The sequence below is a fragment of the Etheostoma spectabile genome, chromosome 6, assembly GCF_008692095.1.
Source record: "Etheostoma spectabile isolate EspeVRDwgs_2016 chromosome 6, UIUC_Espe_1.0, whole genome shotgun sequence".
Lineage (NCBI taxonomy): Eukaryota > Metazoa > Chordata > Actinopteri > Perciformes > Percidae > Etheostoma > Etheostoma spectabile.
Window position 1 is genome coordinate 25,858,391 of NC_045738.1, and position 6,542 is coordinate 25,864,932.

General features: G+C 41.8%; 1 protein-coding gene and 1 long non-coding RNA gene across 10 annotated transcripts in view; one reads left to right on the top strand and one right to left on the bottom strand.

Annotated features, from left to right (window-relative positions):
* LOC116690627 (uncharacterized) overlaps window positions 1-729 on the bottom strand; it is a 23,729-nt gene extending 23,000 nt beyond the window's left edge. The window contains exon 1 of the long non-coding RNA XR_004332315.1: window positions 711-729. This is a non-coding gene — a long non-coding RNA (uncharacterized LOC116690627). The remainder of the gene's footprint in view (window positions 1-710) is intronic.
* The window catches only part of adgrb1a (adhesion G protein-coupled receptor B1a), a 196,687-nt gene that overhangs the window by 86,053 nt on the left and 104,092 nt on the right, over window positions 1-6,542 (top strand). The window lies entirely within an intron of this gene.

The following is a 6,542-nucleotide window of genomic DNA, read 5'->3' on the forward strand; positions in this document are numbered from 1 at the left end:
ATATTAAATTGTAGTGTTGTTGACTATTGGTGCTTTCACTAAATGAGAGTTGAGTTAAATAATCAGTGACTGGATACAATGACTAATTGGGTAAAGGCAAATAGTAGAACAGTTACAACAGTCTGGCAAGTTCAGAAAATGACATCACGTTACTGTAATGCAGCCTTTAAAACCAGGAAAAGACACTTATGTCATTTCAAGATATAACGATGTAAGACAATGTCTATTCTCAAATATCAATGTTGAAATAATATCTCTAACACACAAACACACACACAGTGGTATTGCCAGCTGGCTGCGTGACAACTGGTGACGTGACAGTAACGTTTCGTGGTCTTAACTGGTAAAAAATAAAAGGTGACCGTCCTGCAGTGACGACGCAGAAACCTCTAGTTAAGATTAGAAAAAAAGATTGCGATTTGAATAAAACACCGGCCCCCTTAAGTAGCTCTCCCGGGATCTTGGTGAAATTCTTGTGTTTTTCCCCGGGACCCCAAGTCTGCTCCCTGGCTTGAAGGCTGTGTGTTTCATGACCCACCCATCCACCCGATCTCCTGACGCTTGGTCAGGTGCCTTTGGTGTTTGTCACTGATGCTAAAAGTCTCCGTTAGCGCCATATTCAGACGTGCTTGGTCCGGACTCTTGGCGTCACTTTTTGACGCTCTGGGTTCGAAAGTACGTTTAACTGACATGGGACATAAACACAGGACAGTTAGGTTTAGAAAAAGATGGTGGGGGGGTTACAAAATGTACATTTCAGTGACACATGCGACAAGAACAGGACATCAATCCCGGTCTACTGGGTGAAAGTCCTGTGTTCTTTGTTATATAGACCTTAGTGGTCCCTAATACTGTATCTGAAGTCTCTTTTATATAGCCTTAGTGGTCCATATACTGTAATCTGAAGTCCTTTATATAGACCATTAGTGGTCCCCTATACTGTATCTGAAGTCTCTTTATATAGACCTAGTGGTCCCTAAACTGTACTGAAGTCTCTTTTATATAACCTTATGTCGTCCCTAATACTGTATCTGAATCTCTTTATATAGACCTTAGTGGTCCCCTAATACTGTATCTGAAGTCCTCTTTATATATAGACCTTAGTGGTCCCCAATACTGTATCTGAAGTCTCTTTTATATAGACCTAGTGGTCCCCTATACTGTATCTGATTCTCTATATAGACCTTATGGTCCCCTAACTGTATCTGAAGTCTCTTTTAATAGACCTTAGTGGTCCCCTAACTGTATCTGAAGTCTCTTTTATATAGACCTTAGTGGTCCCCTAATACTGTAATGCTGACAAGTCTCTTTCACTAGATTCCAGCCTTGGTGCAGAATTCCAGCCACTAGAGCCAGTCCCACAATGAGCTTTCCTTAGTATGTGCCATTACTGAGTCTAGAGCTTTTGAGGAAGAGAGGTGGAGCAAAGTGGAGGCTGGGGGTGTGGTCTTGACTAACCTTTAATACTACCTTATCTCCCAGCGCCGAGGTGGAGCTGCTGCTCTGCCCGGTGCGTTCTACACAGACGCTGAACGTTTTCTGTGTCTGAATTTGATGCTGAGAGACACTGACCAAGCGAGTTGGAGTAAGAACGGGGTGGTAGCCTGCGTGCATGCCCTCGGTGAATTGCAAAGCCTCGCAATGCACACGCAGAGGGTTTGAAGGGAGAATGCGTGTGTGTTTGGAAGAGAGCTGAAGGTCAAAGTAAAGCCGGGGGTTTGGTAGGTGAAGCAAGAGGGATGGGTGTTAGGATTATTCAGGTGACTTGGACTCAGGGTGCCACCAGGGGTGTTCTGACAAAAGGCCCCCTCTGAATTATTGAGAACATAATGTAATGTCCTTGCAGAGGGAGGAAGACAGACAACACTGCGTTATTCTCCCCCCCCCCCCCCCCCCCCCCCCCCCCCCCCCCCCCCCCCCCCCCACACACACCACCACCACCTCCCTGCATCTGATTATTGGGCAGAAAAGAAGAAAAAGAAGTTCCTAGTCTTTATTTTTTCTGCAGAAGAATGAATCTTATCTATAAATGGACCCCACCCCCCTTTTTCTTTTGCCTTGCCACAGCCTTTATTTGACAGAAGGAGCCTCTGTCCTTTGCTCCAAACTGCACTTAATCTTCCTCTGTATCCATAAAGCATATTTGGTCACAATAAAGCCAGAATGCTGGGAGAGAAGCTGAAGGTTATTCTGCTGCATCAGGTTCACTTTAGTCCCAAAAACCCAGGAATTGTAGAAAAAAATGCATTTGGTTTGCATTGAAATGTCTGGTCTATGATGCCTTGTTAGAACAGCCAATGGGTGGCGGGGGGGACAAATACACACACACAAACACACACACACACACACACACCTCAATCAATACATCTGCAGGGTCAGAACAGTCAGGAACCAAAAGAAGACATAGAACACAGAAGAAAGGTTAATTTCTGAATTGGAAATAAGGTCAGAGGTTATAATAAGTTGGCAAAAAAACTGGTATATTATTCTAAATGTGTTCCTATTGTCAACAGATTCCATTTAAAGACCAAAACCAACAACACATCTGTATACTTTGACTTTCCTACCATGTCTGTGATACTCGGGTAACAAATTCAATGTCATTGTTTTTAAAGGCTCGGTAATTCCTTTAAACAGCTAATCACTGTGGTTTTTATCAAACAAAGGAGGAAAAAGTGCATTTTTGGGGAACTATTTTCAGCAGCGGATGTATCTACTTTTGAAGCTATAGGGAGTGGTTGGGACAGCAGGGAGGTATGTGTTGGATTAAGTTTAAAAAAAAACTAACTAACTAACTAACTTGGGCTTTTAGAACCAAGGAACTAGCTCGTAAGAGTAGTTACAGTTGTGTTATACTCACACACACACATACAGTACTTTAGTTAGTAGGACATTATTGGTGGCTTTGGTCTGATATTGAGATTTGTTGACAATAAAGAAAAAGAAAATGATGGAACATCACCAGACCCCCTCCCCCCCAACTGACACCACACACATTCAACCAGACAGCATGAGGTGTGAGCTCACAGGTTGAATGGGTATCTCTCTGTTCTGTTTTCTCTTCAATAACTTAAAAAATGACATCTTCCTTCAGCCATCACTAATAAAGTATGCACGTCATTGTATGACGGTGACAGCTGGTAGCCATGGAAATGACATTATGCTCCTGTGACACACAAAGGCAGCACTCTGTCGCCTCGCAGTCTGCCATGCTTGTCACTCACTTTAACAAAAATGTGCACTAGAAAATATCTCCCTATTACCCATTACATAATAAATCACACATTGATCTTCAGTCCAGACCAAAGCCCTCCAAAGTTCATTAATGTCATCATAACGTGAAAATGTTCAACAGAACAGCCAATCAACAATTACGCACTAATGATTTAGCTAGAGCGGATATAAAAGTTCACACACACCTGTTGAAATGGCAGGTTTTTGTGAAAAACTGAGACCAAGATAAATCATGTCAGAACTTTTTCCACCTATAATGTGAACAATTCAATTGAAAAACAAATGAAATCTTTGAGGAGGGGCGGGGGGGGGAATAAAAATGTACATTAACCTGGTTGCATAAGTGTGCACACCCTTAAACTAATACTTTGTTGAAGTACCTTATGATTTTTTTTTTTTACACCACGTCTTTTTGGGTCGGAGTCTATTAGCGTGACATATCTTGACGTGGCAATATTTGCCCACTCTTCTTTGCAAAAGTGCTCCAAATCGTATTTGTCATATTGCGAGGACATCTCCTGTGCACAGCCCTCTTAAGATCACCCCACAGATGTTCAACTGGATCCAGGTCTGGGCTCTGGCCGGGCCAGTCCAAAACCTTCATCTTCTTTTGGTGAAGCCATGCTTTTGAGGATGTGGATGTGTGCTTTGGGTCGTTGATGAACGTCCTCTTCATCTTCAGCTTTCTAACAGAAACCAGAAGGTTTTGGGCCAAAATTGCCTGGTATTTGGAACTGTTGCTAATTCCCTCCACCCTGACTAAGGCCCCGGGTCCAGCTGAAGAAAAACAGCCCCCGAGCATGATACTGCCCCACCATGCTTCACTTTGGGTATGTGTTCTTTGGGGGATGTGCAGTGTTGTTTTTGCTTCAAACATATCTTTTAGAATTATGGTCAAAACGTTCAACCTTGGCTTCATCAGACCAGAACACATTTTCCCAACATGCTTTTGGGAAACTTCAGCCGGGCTTGGATGTTTTTCTTTATAAGAAAAGGCTACGGTCTTGCCCCCCTACCCCAAAGCCCATTCATATGAAGAAAACGGGAGATTGTTGTCGCATGTAGCACAAAGCCAGTACTTGCTCCTTTAATGTGTCTCTAGGCCTCTTGGAAGCCTCCCTGAGCAGCTTTCCTTGTTTTTTTTTTGTCTTTTGTCTCATTTTGGAGGGACACCCAGTTCTTGGTAATGTCTCTGTTGTGCCATATTTTCTCCACTTGGTGATGACTGTCTTCACTGTGTTCCATGGTATATTTCATGCTTTGGAAATTCTTTTGTACCCTTCTCCTGACTGATATCTTTCAACAATGAGATCCCTCTGATGGTTTAGAAGTTGTCTGCGGTCCCTGGCTTTTGCTCTGAGATACAACTAAGGAAATGTCAGGAAAATCCTCCTGGAACAGCTGAACTTTATTTGTGATTAATCAGAGTGAGACATAATATAATAGAATCAAAGGTATGACTTTTCCAAAATAAAAGCATGTCAACAAACTGCACATGTCTGGCCCTTTTCCAGTGTGGCCCTTAGTGAAATGAATTACATTACCAAACATTTAAAGTTTGTCTGGAAGGAGCATGGTTTATCCCCCGGGGGGCATGAATGTGCTCTGGAAATTTGATTGCAATATGTCTATTGGACTATGTCATAATAAAGCCAGGGTTACTTTTAATGTCTTTCATAAAAGAATATGATCTTGGTTCTGAAGAATTGCTGTCCAAAAGGACAGACATGTCACTAAAAACCTCCCTTAATAAAAAGTTAATAAAAGTCCCTGTACCAGCATAAACAGATTAAATTATTCACAAAAGACACACCGGGTCTTAAGAACGTCAAGCATTCTAACATTCAATGTTTTGTAACCCTTTCCAGAATTAGCCTTTTTTAATCAGCATTATCTGATACTTCCGGGTCATGTGTTACATCCTTGTCGGATCCAGGCATCCCGGTCATCCAACAGTTTTTTTTTTTGTATTTTATCATCATTATTATTATCAAAGGAAGTTGTATCTGTTACACTTATGTTGCACCACTGGCAAGTAAATCATCAAGCATTTATCAAGCATTTAGCCCTTAACGTGATGATTTTCGACAATGTTCCACAAAATATGGTCCTCACACTTGCCTAAAATAACTATGCCTACTTCTATTAATCTGCCTCTAAAATTAAATTTGGATTGTATTTTACCTGTTCTTGTTCATAATAACCAGGGCCATTTGAAAATTAAGAGACATGTGATTGTGAATAGATGCAGTCAAGGTTTGTCTTAAAAAATCAATACATTGCGACAAGAAACATATTAAACCATCTCACTGACTCTTCGGATTTAATTGGGGTCAGGGGTCAACACCTAAAATAGGACTCATTTGAAAGGGTCAATTATTCCCAAAGACACCTACTGTTTTTACAGCAGCAGTCCTTTACGGACTCTTCCCCCAAAGGAGTCGAGGTGGACATAACCAAATCTGAGCCTTGGTGCAGAAGTCCAGCCACTAGAGCCAGTCCCACGATGAGCTTTCCTTAGTTTGTGCCATTTCTGAGTCTTTAGCTTTTGTTTTCCACCTATCGCCATTTCTAGCCACTGGGGGACCATAGGACGGCTGGGAGAACTCATATTAATTAAAAAATCTCATAAAGGGACATTTTTATGTCATGGGACCTTTAAACAAAAAGATAGGGAAACAAATGAAAAGCTTTATATAAGTTTGTAATTTACAAACATAAATACAAGTTGGGAATAGAAATGTACAAGTAGTTGAATAGTATTTACTTCGTGGAGCATTGGGATGTCTATGAGTCTTATCTAACACTCAGTGATGACGTGTCCAGATGCCAGGTTTTAACACAGGCATATCCATCCGTTGATCCAGACTGTTTGTACTGATGGTGGGAATGACCACTGGTCCAATGGGTTGCTGTTGTTTGTGTTGTTTTTGGTGCTGGTTGGTCTTCCAGTGGATAATAGGGTCAATTTCTGCCTACACCGGGCTGATTATGCACTGATTGAGTGTGGTCACAGAAACATGAGCAAATCCAATTTCACAGCCAGCAGTAAACACTTGGGCCACACTCTGCCAGTCTGCTGACAACAAAGAGATATTGCCTGTGATCACTGGGGCCTGCTAATTTCATTTATGAAGGGAAATGAAATAGTAATTTCAACTTTGTTCACTGGAATCTGTCTCTTTTAATCCATAAAGTTTGACTCCTCACACGTGACATGGTAAGAACACACAGCTGTGGAGGAATTTTGTGTGTATGTGTGTGCATAATTTGACTGAATCAAGTGCCCTCCACAGTGCCCCCCCCCC